Source organism: Colobus angolensis, unplaced genomic scaffold (genome assembly GCF_000951035.1).
Source record: "Colobus angolensis palliatus isolate OR3802 unplaced genomic scaffold, Cang.pa_1.0 Scaffold102, whole genome shotgun sequence".
Lineage (NCBI taxonomy): Eukaryota > Metazoa > Chordata > Mammalia > Primates > Cercopithecidae > Colobus > Colobus angolensis.
In genome coordinates this window covers 6,303,500-6,317,751 of record NW_012111142.1, presented here as the reverse complement: position 1 = coordinate 6,317,751, position 14,252 = coordinate 6,303,500, and the positions used below count along the sequence as shown (strand labels likewise).

Here is a 14,252-nt window from a genome sequence, read left to right as displayed (position 1 = left end):
CTAGGATGTCATCCTGGAGACTTTGCTCTTCCTTATCCTTCATACATGGTCCTCTAGCTTCCTGACAGTTTCACTTCTTCCTCATGGTTATTGGGATATAGAATGGGTGGCAGATTTTTATTGTTTCCTGAGGAGCCCTGTGCTTTAATTTCTATTATGTGTGAAGATGCCTGTCGTGACCACCAGATTGCGTGTTCTGCTAGATTGGTGTTTGGGAGCCAGTTGTAGACAGAGTCAACCAGAATATAAAAAGTGTGGGTTCAGAGATAAACCCACTCCTGCCCTATAATGACAGTAACAAACCTGGCCCAGTGGTAGAGCTCTCATCACAGGCCAGGCACTACGCTAAGCACACAGTGTGCACCACTTTAGACTGGCCCATTCTCTGGAAAGTTCCAAACATACACAACAGCAAAGAGTATAATGAAATTCTGTGTACTCATTACATGTAGGGGCTGAAAATGTATTTGCCTTGATACTGCTTTCAAAGCAATGGGTCTAGTGACTGCTTTGGGGGAAGAGTTAGGTAAATGCTTAACTCATGTTAACACTGATATTATAAATTGTCAGAATGCAGCTTACTCTGGAGATTGGTTATATATATGCACATGTCAATGATTGCTGTAGTCCACTGGTGAGGGGATGTATATTTAACTTAAAATGTTCTGTTTGGAGTTTTTACATAAATGTCACTAAATACATGAATATTTCAGATCCCTTCTCAGTCTAGAGTAATATTAGGCTCAAGGGAACTACCTGTTTTGCGGGAATCTGAGCCAATTTATAGGCTGGCAGGAAAATCAAGTAGTGATATAAAATCCACCCTTCCCACATGGCCTCTGACCAGCCCAGGAGAGATATTGGAGTTTTAGAAGAGGCCATTTAATGAGAGATTATCCATAAAATTTGATGCAAAGATTTCAGGAGAAGTCTTTTTTAGTACTTGTGTGTGTGTGTGTGAGTGTTTAAATGTGGTAGGCTAAAGTGAAGAAATGCGACTGCTACTGATAGTAGCTATTGTTTATTGAGGCTGTGTGTGGGTCAGTTGCTGTGCCAGGAGGTCCTTTGACTATAGTCTATTCCTCAACAAGGCTTTTAGTTCAGTGTTATTACCCCCATTGTAGATGTGAGAAAATGGAGAGTTTCAGAGAGTTGCCCAAGAGTATTCACATAACAAGTGGCAGAGCTGGAATTTCAATCTAAGTTAGCCTGTTTGCAAAGCGTTTGCCCTTTCCATCAGACTACACAACATCTTAAAACATTCTAGCTGCTTACTTGGGAGGTAAGTATCAGTTGGGAACTCACTCACTTCCTTCTTTGTTTCAATATATAACCCAGAATGCTTTACAAATTCTGCAGAATTAGCCAGTGCTCATGTTTAGGCATATCATACATTTTTAAAAAATGGTTAATGTTGGTGTTCCTTTCCTTGTGCTTTGGAAACAATTTTCAGAGTCCAATACCTATTGTGACAACTTTCCTAAACACTCAAAGTGCCAAGTTCATCTTGTTAGCTGTTCTTCCACCAGGCAATCAAAGCTCATATTAGTTCCCTGTGGATTCATTATAGTCCCTGGGAAACCAAAAGTTTTGCCTGTGGTTGGCACATATCAGTTAATTGCCTAAATTATAACTTCTGAGTATTAGGAATTCTCTTAGAAACTAACACTACAATTTAGTATGATGTATTTCAATTGAGGGGGAAAATATTTGGAAATGAATTTATCTTGACTCTGGGATAATATCTTTTGCCTCACATTTAGAAATTTACATACTGGGTCACTTGCATGACCCCAAACAACTTTCAGGTTTTCTTATTTCCTCAGTACACCTGGCTTTGTTCTGGACGAGGCCAGCCCCTGTTCCAATGCATGATTTAAATATCCACGGTTCTGCACCTTTGTCTATAATGTTTATAATGTTTACCATCTTATGAACTGTTTATATCTACTTCATAATCTACTCTCCCCTTCTATTTTTCCTTGCACTTGACAGCCCAACTGGATGTTGTCTCTTAATTCTTTGTCACCTCATGGCAGTTCGTAATTCTTTAATGTTACTTATTGTATTTCAGCTACAGTGCAGTAATGGATGGGCTCATTTACTCTCCTCTAGAGTACTGAATGGGACTGTGTCTTATCTCTGTGTGTCTGACACCTTGCATAGAATTTGCATCTCATAGCCACTCAATAGATTTTAATTAATTGAAATTTAAAAGGGAACTTGTGTGTTTTTATTTAAACAAGACCATAAATTAGGCACAACTGTTTTCATAAATGTGAAATTCCCAGAAACATTATTCTTTAATACTGTACTTTTGTTGAGATTGAAGAGATTGGCTTTATAGTAAATGAAATGAACCACAGAATCGTTGAACCACAGTAACAACAATACTAACAAAAACACCAGAAATCATCTGTGTAATCCATTCGCCTCTCGTAAAGCCAGACAGTTCCCCAGCCACCTTAAAATGATGGAACTCTCCTTTCCTTAAAGATCCTTTTAAAGAAGACTGTCATCTTCTCCCATTCCACGTCATCATGTCTTCTAGCCCTACAAGTTAGGCAACTTTTCCTCAGATAATTGAAACCCTCCCTTACTGAAATTTATGCTCATTGCTTTCATAGAAATGAAAAGCAGCTGCTTTTAACTGAAAATATTTCTCCTCCTAAAGATGGTTATTCCATTATTCTGTATCCTTCTCTTCCATAGGCATAATTCTCCCTTCCATCTGACATTCCTTTTTGTTCTATAATTCCAAACCATTGAATACTACTCTCTCAACTTATGGTCTTTTGCCTAAAAAAACTTGGACTGGGTATGATTAGTAAGTGATCGTTGATTTTAGATGTACTGAAAAATATGTCTCACGCCATTAAAACTATTAGTTGATCCAGCCAGGCTGGTGGGTAACTGGAATACTGTGACCCCACGTGATATGTGGCGGTGTGTTTTAAAGCCTGCCATCAACCATTCCCATCTCAGTTTCTCCAGTTGCTTAATTTATAAGACACAATTTATTTGTTATAAACTGTTTTGCAAGGTTCAAAAAAAAAAAAAAAACGGAAATGATACACAAGAGAATTAGATTGAATTTAGGCCATGTTTTTTATTTTTTTTCCCTCATATCTGGTTTTTAAATAAGCCCTAAGAGTTCTTTCAATTAGAAAAACACATGGTAATTCTAAAGGAGATAAAAAAGGAGCATGTACACTCCAAGTGCACTTTTATCTTTTCATATTTGAGAAACCCCACAAAGCTCCTTCTTACAAATTAAAAAGGATAGCAAGCAGGCAGCTTCCTTTCATCATTTAGTTTGGCAAGCATATTGATTTACATTTGAGTGGGGGCCTCTGATCTCTTTTGTTTGTGGGTGGTTTTGTTTGTTTTTAATATGAACTCATTTAAAAACTAAATTTATGGACTGAGTCACAAAGGTAGAGCTCCAGTTCAACACTCATAGTAGACTTCCTATGCAAAAATAAAATAGATATTTATGTATGTGGTAGTAGGTCAAAGAAGAGATCAGTGATAACTATTGATTCAGTAAATATTAAACATCTACAATGTGTCCTTCTTACTAGGAAGACTAAAATGCAGGGTGTACCATTCCTGCATCTAGTGTGCAGTGTAGTATGGGAGAGAAAAATAATTTAGCAGGTGATCATAATGTAATAAATGCTATGATAGGAAGCAATTAAGGGACAGTGGAGGGGCAAATAACACACCTTTGGATGAATTCCCAGAGGAATTGACACCAGAAGGTGATTAGGATTTACCAAGGTTAAGAAAGGTGAAGATGTTTCAGGAGTGCATGACCAAGTACAGAAGTGAATGGAAGCGTGACCCATTCCAGACACTGAGTTTGTTTCAGCCAGAGAACGGGCAAACAAGGGAAAACTTCAGTATTCTATCCTAGGTTCCTCGGGATGCACACTTTAAGGACGTTTTGCATTTTTCTCTGGTATTTGCTTATTGAAGTTCCCAGAACCTCCATAGAGCTAATTTCTGTAGCCTTTGTGCTCCCATAAAGCTTTATATATGTACCCACATTTAAAACTTTCTTACAATACTTTTTGTATTTCCTCCATTTGTCTATTTTCCCATCTACCCTCCGAGCTAATCAAGGGAGAAGACTCAGTACTCACCTCTGTCTTTCTGTGGTGCCATGCTGAGTGCTGGCAGAAATGTGTTTGGGAATCAGTGAATCTCTCTGTGAATGGCTAGAGCATTCTAAGTGGTTTTGCTTCTAACTGTGCAGGAGGGCACAGTTTGGCCCCAGTATTGGTTTGCAAATTCAAGATATGAACCAAGAATTTGATTCTTAACCCAATTTTGTGTTGACTTGAGCAAGCTGAACTGGATTGCTTATGTCATATTTCATTTAGTTTAGTTCAGATAATGGCTATCAAATTAGCTGACAACCCATCTCAGTTCCCTGTAGTGTTCTTAGTGTCTTAAAGTGGGTTTTCATTTGAACATTTCTTTTTTAGTGTTTTCTTTCTCAGAAGTAGCTAAGAGATGATGATGATGCTGAGGAAAACAATGGGAACAAGAACAGCTGCTTTTTATTGGGCATGTGCTATGTGAATTAACCCAGCACTTAACCTTTTAATGAATTTATGAGTTAATTACTACTATTACCCTTCTTAAGAGGTGAAGAAAATGAAGAGCAAGGAGGATATCTTACTCACTAGTGAATGATGGCTTCACCATGTCTGATCCAAACGGTACTCTGTAATGCCTCCTTCATAGCAGCACTAAAATCTAAAAGTCTGGAAGAGTCTTTAGGAGATCAGTTATTCCATTTCACATCTGGAGGCAGGATTATGCTTGAACTGAATGCCTTGGTCCACTGCCTGAAATGTATCCTCCACAACCTTTGTCCACCTGGTGAACTCCTACTCATATTTCAGGACTCACAGTTCAAACTGCTACTCTTAAGTGAAGCTTCCTTAATATTCCCAGGTAGAGTTGCCCTCTTCCTCTGTTGTTTCTCTTAAATATCTTGTATTTCACTCATGAAATTCACCAATCATACATAGGGTATGTTTCTAGAGGTCGTTTGTATAGTTGTTAAAGGCATGGACTCTGCAGCTAATTGTTTAGTTCCAACTCTAGCTCTACCTGTATTAGCTAAATAGTATGGTGCTGTCTTCTGCCAACAGACTGTTAATCCCTTGAGGCCATATAATATATACAAGAATTTCTTAAATGGCTGTCACAAAATTGTCATGTTTTTGACCTTAATAGCAAGTCTGAATGTATCCTCCTTCTGAAGAGCTGATGTATTGTTTCTGCCAGTTTCTGGATCTCATCCCTGAAAGATGTTGAAAACCTAATTTTAAGGCCATTTTCCTGTTTGTTTTTGTTTTTGTTTTCCATTTCTGTTTCCTTTCCCTCTTTTCCCACTTTCTTAGAGACAGGGCATCTTGAAAGCTACGAAATCTTCAGGTATATACTTCTACTTCACCAACTTCCTTTTAATGTTTTTACCTCTTTGTCTTGTGTGGAAAATCTTAATCTGACTCTGCTTTGTGTCAAAGATATACTGTTCATGTTAAAATTCTCAGCTCTGAGAGGTATGTGAGTAGGCCATTCCTTGGGTGATGGGACAGTTGACATCATATCTGAGAACAGCATCACCTTCACTTACGTGAAGTGGTGCCCTTCACTTATGGCTGTTGTCATGATGACAGGGCCTGACAAAGATAGGAATAGGAAGAGGGAAAGAATTCTTCCAGCGCTTTTATATTTTGCACTATGGGAAAAGAGTGGCATCATTTCTAGACCCTAAACCAAAATTGATAGAAACAGAAGACTAGAACCCTAAGATCTGCTAAATATTTTCAGGGGGTTGAGGTATCAAATATCTGCAGATGCGATCACTGAGCAAAATCAAGGAGAGCAGTTTGGGATCTTTAGTATGAGGGAAATGATAATGCTTTTCAGTACCTCTTAGAGTTGTCACTGTCTCATAAAAGATAAAGAATATTTGTTGAGTGACCACAGCTTGCTAGGTACTGTGCTACACCATGGCATAGTATATTTATTACTGAGAATTTGTGGAGACAATCCTAGCTTATCAAGGAAATACTTGTTTTACAATTTGTTCATGTGCTTATTTACATTGAAGAATATTCTCAAGTTAAGATGATTTTTTTAGATGCTCCAGAGGCCAGAAATTAATAATAAAGGGCCCTAATAGCCAAAAAGAATTGAAATGCACTAGGCCATTTGGTAGACATTATTTCAGTCTGTTCTCTTTTATCCTTTGCCAGGAATCATACATTATCTCTTTAAGGCAGAGCAGCCTTGGATGACCATATATTAATATAATAACTTGCTTTTCCGTGCTCCCCACACCCGAACTAGTGGCTTTAGAATAGCTTTGCTGTTTTTCACTTATTTCTTGTCTGTAGCACTAGATCCCAGGCTTACCGATTATGCACACTTTAGATAACTTTGGGTCAGCTCAGTACTGAACTTAACAAATGGCAAGTCAGGAATGCCATCAAGACTGAAGAATGTTGGAAGATAAGGATTATATAGACACCACTGTGCTTATTGATACACACTGTGTTGTCCCATAATTGGATAGGCCAAAATGAGTTGACACTGGAAGAGGTATTTTAATATTGGAGCTTATAAAATGTTTAGAAATGTTGTCCTATCTGAGTCAGACTGAGATAGGTATGTATGTTTTCTTTCTCTTCTGAGTGACACTGGGAAATAGTTATGATTGGGAATAGGTCTTGGTACCAATAAGCTCATATATACACTAGGGTAGACCTTGCAGAGGAAGCCAGCACCAGGGCATGCGACCATGAAGCAAAGGGGTTCAGAAGAACTAGTGAGTCTTCAGATGGCCAGAGGCAAAGGCTTAGATCAAGCCTCAGGTCCAAGAAGCCAGAATAAGCCTGAAATAATTGAGTGAGAAATGCAACATTACTAGAATAGAGAAGAGGCCAGGGGAAAGGCAGGAACAAACCCAAGGGCTGGGGGTCTGAAGATGTTGCCATCACAAGGCAGCCCCATTTTAATGGCCTCTAGCCACAGGGTCTGCCATTGAAAACTGTAGGAGTAGACAGATGCTTGATGGAAACCCTTGACCCCAGGTCTTTGCTCCCTTAATGAAGGAATCTAAAGCAAAGTAGAGATTTTTTTTTAAATTTAAACTTTATTTTTAATTGTCAAATAATAATTGTACATATTCATGGGGTACATAGCGATGTTTCCATACATATAATGCATAGTGATCAGATTAATTAGCATATCCATCTGAAGCCTTTTTCATTTCTTTGTGTTGGGAATGTTTAATATCCTCTTTCTAGTGAATATAAACTATATAATACATTATTGTTAACTGTAGTCATCTTACAGTGGTATAGAACAGGGTTCCCCAACCCCATGGGGTTCTATACCACAGTAGGATGACTAGGGTTAACAATAATGTATTATACAGGTACTGGTCTGTAGCCTATTAGGAATCTGGCTGCACAGCAGGAGGTGGGTGGTGGGCTAGTGAGCATTACCACCTGAGCATCACCTCCTGTCAGATCAGCAGTGGCATTAGCTCCTCAAAGGAATGGGAACCCTGTTGTGAACTGCGCATGTGAGGGATCTTAAGTTGCACGCTCCTTATGAGAATCTAATGCTTGATAATCTGAGGTGGCACAGTTTCACCCTGAAACCATCCTCCTGACCCCCTACCCCTGGAAAAATTGTCATCCACAAAACTGGCTCTTGGTGCCCAAAAGGCTGGGGACCGCTGGTATAGAACAGAATTTATTTCTCCTACCTAGCTGTAATTGTGTATCCTTTAACAGATCTCTCCCTATCTTTTTACATGTCCTTTGATACCATAAGCTGTATGGACGCCCTATAATATTTCTTCATTATACTTATCCTTCATAGTGATTGTTAGAGTGAGCTCTTCATGGATTTTTCTCTCTTACCAGACTCTAAGCTCCATGAGGGAAGAGATAATATCTATGCCTGGTACATAGTAGGAGCTTAATAAATATTTTTGGAAGGAGAGATATAAAGAGGGAGGAGGGAAATAAATGGCTCTTTTGCTTTTTTTCTTCATGCCAGGGCAACACTCAGCTTCTGAGGTATGCACAGCAAGGCTCTTGCTGACACGGGTGTGGCCCTTGCTGCCTCACTTCCAGCCCTGGGCACATGCAGTTCTTTCCACCTGGCGCGGTCCTCCTCCTCCCTGCTCTGTACTTGCCTCTCCTTCTAATTCTGCTTCTTCCTCTTTTTCTGGTCTCCTGCACCTAATCATCCTCCTGACACATTCTTTCTTTAACCATCTGAATGCTTTCAGTATGGTTCCTGTGAGCTCTGAATGTTCTGGAAGCCATTGTTTTTGTTTGTTTGTTTGTTTGTTTGCTTTGATAATTTTGGATATTTTACTCTTGCTCATTATGGAATGACTTTACAGCTGAACTCTCAAAACCAGACCTCATTTTCCCAACTTGAGAGAACATCTCATTGCTGTCCCTGTGTCCTTGCCTATGGCACGCATCTCCCGAACACCCTTTTTTTTACCAGAACATCCTCATAGCAAACCTAAGGCAGCCAGCTCTGCTTCCTACAGCTCTGTGTTTCTTGAGCTCTTTCATCTGTTTTATTTTCATATTTTTCCTTTGTTAAGAAAAGGAGATAACAGACAAGATAAACATGAGAAATTAAATACCTCAAAATTACTGTACTTTTTCACTTGGAGTAACTGGCCTTTGCAATGTTTTGTAAATATCTTTCCCTGAGTGGGCCTGAATAAGTATGTAGTTAACAAGCATGGACTTTTAATTGATCAGGGCAGGTTTTGAACTTCTGTCCTCCTCTTTCCTAATGATATAACCTCCAACGACTTAACCTTCTGAGCCTCAGTATTCTCTTCTGTGAAATGGAAATACTAATAATAGTATCCTCACAAGTTTGTTGTGATATTCGGTAACACATAAAATTCCTTTACATAATGCCTGGCATATAATAGGGACTAAATAAGCTGTCACTTGTTTTCTTTCCTTTCCTCCTTTCTCTCATATTGCCTCTAATTATTACCGTCCTTATTTTTTAGGGGACAGATTCAAATCTGTGAATCCAGAGGCTTCATCGCAGTCTTGGAATATTTTGGTGGCAACTTTAAGATCTTTTGTTTTCTGACTCTTAGATCTCTTTCTTTTGGTAGCATGGGAAAATTCCCTCAACTTGATTATTTATTCAGTTCTTTCATGCTCCCCATATTGTCATGGCCACGTTTGAATCATGTTATCGGCAAGTCTGACCGAAAAGGCAATTTAATATTGCCCTGTGTTGCATCATTGCATATATTATTTCAGCCTGTCACGGGCCTGTCAGCAAGTCTTGATGAAGTACAGAGCCAATAGTAACAGGTCTGAAATCCGACAGCTCTTTAACAGAAGCTGCTGCGATTGGTGCAGTGGTATTTCTTCAGAAATTAAGGCTTTCTTGGTCTCTTTGTTGATACAATTAGCAATCCAATCCAAGTCATTTTATCTCCCCACAAGCTGTATCTTCAGGGCTGGTAATTCAGTCTGTTGCATGGCTTGGAAAAACAGAGCCATCAGAGGCCTGTGAGGTACCAAAGGCTGCAGCCAGGAATATCTTGGTAATTTATCCTCACTCTCAGCTCTAATTATTCTGTTCTTCACTAGCTGGTTCGACTGAGACTCTCCAGGTTCAGCCTTCCCTATGCAGAGAACAAAAGGTTTCCCTTGAAAGTGGGGACCTGGCAATGTCAGTACAGTGAGCTGCGTATAAATAATGCAGCAGCGCCGGCTTCATTTTTAAAAATCTTGGTGGAGAAATGCATGAGAATGATCAGGCCCCTGGAACTCAGCAGGCATGTGCTTTTGATGTGCGCCTTGCTCTGAGTAAAAGCAGGAGAATAAAAAGTTCTTCTTGTTTGTGCTGAGGCTACTTCATGGTCTCTGGCTGGGATTTTGGTGACCCTTTTGCTTTGTTTCTGATAGAGTCTGGATGCTCCTACCTGCCTAGGAAAACTCTGATATGTATATAGAGGGAAATATCTTCAGTAACTATTTTCTGATTGAAAGTAAAGATGATGAAAATATAGATGCTGATTATAGTAGCTTTACTTATATTCCCTCATTTTAATCCTCCTAAGGTTAGAGTGATCTGGCTGGGCTATTTTCGCTATACCCTCTGCTCTCCCAATTAGCCTTATATCTTTTCTTTTTTCTGGTCAGATTCCCCAAAAATAAATATTCAGGGTGTGAACCTAGCAGCCAAAGCTCCGGGAGCTGAGTCGGGGAAAGGAGCTTGAGGACTGGCCTGCAATGAAGCAGATACTGAATCAGTCTGTTTTTGTCAAGATACTCTACGCTTACCCGGGCCTTTTACCGCACCTCTCTGAAGGTGGATGATATGGTTTGGCTGTGTCCCTACCCAAATCTCATCTTGACTTGTAGCTCCGGTAGTTTCCATGTGTTATGGGAGGGACCCAGTGGGAAATAATTGAATCATGGGGGCAGTTTCTCCTTCTACTGTTCTTGTGGTAGTGAATAAGTCTCACGAGATTGGATGGTTTTGTAAGGGGGAAACCCCCTTCACTTGGTTCTCCTTCTCTCTTGTCTACTGCCATATAAGATGTGCCTTTTACCTTCTACCATAATTGTGAGGCCTCCCCAGCCATATGGAAGTATGAGTTTATTGAACCTCTTTTTCTTTATAAATTACCCAGTCTCAGGTATGTCTTTATCAGCAGTGTGAAAATGGACTAATACATTGGACCTTAGTACTCTTCTTCCGTAGTGTGGGAGAAGTAGTACCCTGATTGCTCATAGTGAGGTCACATGGGATCTAATTACTTCCTAAACATACTTTTTGTACCATCTTGCTGTTTTTAGCCTCACTTTTATCCTCACTTTCAGGGGTGGTGAGCGCCACCACCTCCTGAACTTTTTGGGTCTCTGGAGAGTAATCATTTTGCTTATGGGTTTTTCCTGCTGCTGGTTTTACCTTTCTCAAGTCTACCAAGAGAGTTACTACTACCATGGTTTTTGGCTTTTAGATTTTTGATGCTGTCATCTCCTATCCTGTTCTCATTGTGGGTTTTTGCCTCTTTGAAACATTCTTGTACAGCCATTTTGTTGGAATTTTTTAAAGGGCGCAGAGGTTAACATGTGTAGTCAAGCTAGCATCTTTAATCAGAAGCCTCTTTTTGTTTTTATACTTTTTGAAATAGGAAAGAAGGTCTACTAGAGATCTGGCATGCATTTGTGTCTTGGGCAGTAGGTGATGGGAGGAATGTGAGGTAGGCAAAACCAGGAGAGCATTGTCCAAAAGCTCTCCTGGTCCCATTGAGATAAATGGTCTATGCAAGGAACCCAGGGTTTTGCTTGCTACTGCCTCTGGGCACTCCAGGAGTCTAACTTTTATCTCTTCTCCAGCCTGCATACAGAGCAGTATCTAAAGATCTAGGCTTTATAATAGAAGCAATTAAAAAGTGATTAGGAACCTGAAAGCTTCCTTCTATAACTGCGATCTGAAGGTTTTTATTCATTCACTTAATTAACATGCCTTGAGCTCTCAAAATTTGCTGGAGTAGCATTGTGCTTACTCATCCACATAACTGGATGAAAAAGGCAGATATGGACCCTGCTCTGGGAGGTTGTGACCTGACCTTATATACTGAAATTTCCAGAAGGCCAGATAGAGCATCAAGAAATGAAACAAATAAAATAAAATATTAACATTATTTTGTGATAATGAGATAGATCCTTCAGTGCCTCCTGGTCTTCCCCACTTATACACACTCATGCCTAAAATAGTCCACAGTTCTGGACTCCTTTAGTGGGCCAGATCCTTTCATCACCATGGGCTGCTGAGACCACTGGAATTTCAGGCAAACCTATAAAACAAGGGCAGCTTTAGGTGACCACATTCTGTCATGAATCCTTGATTTCATATACAGTTCTTGCATGACATGTTTGCTAGTGGTAGGCCAAAGCAAGAGAAGAAAAGATTTAATTTTAGCTGAATTCAAGTTACCTTTCTAAAAATTATGATTTCTTCTTTATGAGTCTTTTTGGTGAATTGATCCTTTTCTCAATATGTAATATACTTGTTTATTCCTGGTAACATTTCTTGTTCTGAAGTCTATTTTGATATTAATATAGCCACCTCAGCTTATTAATTATTAGTATCTGCATGCCTTATTTATTTATTTATTTATTGAGACTGAGTTTTGCTCTGTCATCCAGGCTGGAGTGGAATGGCACAATCTCGGCTCACTGCAACCTCCGCCTCCCAGGTTCAAGCAATTCTCCTGCCTCAGCCTCCTGACTAGCTGGGATTACAGGCACACACTACCATGCCTGACTAATTTTTTTTGTATTTTTAGTAGAGATGGGTTTTCACCATGTCGGTCAGGCTGGTCTCGAACTTCTGACCTTGTGATCCACCCACCTCAGCCTCCCAAAGTGCTGGGATTACAGGCGTGAGCCACTGTGCCCAGCCTGCATGCCATATTTTTGCATCTTTTTACTCTTTATCTTGTATTTTTATGTTGAAAATAAGTGTTTTTTGTTTGCTTGTTCGTTTTGTTTTGTTTTGTTTTTATCCAGGCACTGTGGCTCACCTCACACCTATAATCCCAGCTATTCACAAAACTGAGGCAGGATGATTGCTTGAGGCCAGTAGATAGAGACCAGCCTCAGCAACATAGCAAAACTCCCATCTCTAAAAAATGAAAAAAGAAAAAGTAATCTGGGAATGGTGGTGTGTGCTAATAGTCTCAGCTACTCAGGCGGCTGAGGTGGGAGGATTCCTTAAGCTCCATAGTTAAAGGCTGCAGTGAGCTCTGATCATGCTGCTACACTCTAGCCTGTGCAACAGAGTGCTCTTCTCTAAAAAATAAAATAAGTTTCTTTTAAACTCCATATAGTTGGGTTTTATTTGTATTCAGCTTTATGATCTCTGCCTTTGCATTGAAGATTTTAGGTCATTTACATTTATTGGTTGGGTTTTAATCTATTTTCTTTTTCTGTGTTCCATATATTCTATATAATTATTCTCTTTTCCTGTCTTCTCCAGATTACTTAAATATTTTTTAGTATTCCATTTTATCTCCAAAAAGTTTTACCTCTTTTTTACCAGTTTTTAATATGCATCTTTCACTTATCACAGTTGACCTTAAAATAATTTTAATGCCTCATTATATATAATACACTTTCATATCTTCCTGTGATTTGTGCTGTTATTTTCATATGATTTGTTCATGCATTGGATTGTATAAAGATTTAAAGTCAATTATTTTTTAAAGAAATTTAAAATGGAAAATTTATGTCACTTATATTTACTCACATTTTAGCAGTTCTGATACTCTTCATTCCTTTGTGTGGGTTCACATTTCCATTTGGTATCTTTAGCCCATGTAGTTTCGCTTGAATTATAAAATGTTCTCCTTCTCCATTCTCCTATGTGAATATACAGAATTGAGTTTGTTGATTGCATTGATACCCTTTAATTTCCCAGTAGTAATAATAATAGCTATTATTACTCTTATAGTTTACATGTCTCTTCACGTTCTGAAAATACAATAACATCTTTAAATAGAATTGTCTTTTTTCAAATGCTTTTTAAATTTTAGAAGCTCTTGTTTCATATATTTCATATTACATTGTTTGGTTCATAAAATATTATGAATGGTAGTTTTCTTGGACTGAGCATTTTGTCATTATGAAATATTCTTCTTTTCCTTGTTTAATATTTTTAATCTTGATTCTACTTTGATACTTACATTGTCATTTAAATTTTTTTTGTTTTCATGTTATGTTTTTGTGGAACATTTTTGAAAGAAAACTGTATCACATTTTAAAAAACTGAATTATAAACAAGGTATAGCTTTATTTTAACGACAGTATGATTAATCTTATCTTTTAACTGGTTGTGGAATTCAGCCCATTCACATTTGATGAAATTGAGATAATTGACCTTATTTCTTCCATCTTATTTTGTTTTCTATTTATATTACATCACTCCTCATTCCCTTTCCTTTTTGTTCTGTGTGGTTTATTGGTTTCACTGGCTTGATAATTTTTTTCCTTATTCCTTGTTACTTTGACAGTTCTACTAAGTTTTTTGTTTCTACTAGTGGTTACATTCTCATTCCTTAGAACCAACAATAAACTTATGTTCTGCCTAAACATGTATATGCATTTCAAGGAACGTTTTCTGTGTACCCCTTCTCTAGACTC

At 38.5% G+C, this 14,252-nt stretch overlaps 1 protein-coding gene across 2 annotated transcripts in view; it reads left to right on the top strand.

The window, feature by feature from the left end:
• Positions 1-14,252, top strand: part of FGGY (FGGY carbohydrate kinase domain containing) — a 441,241-nt gene that overhangs the window by 132,534 nt on the left and 294,455 nt on the right. The window lies entirely within an intron of this gene.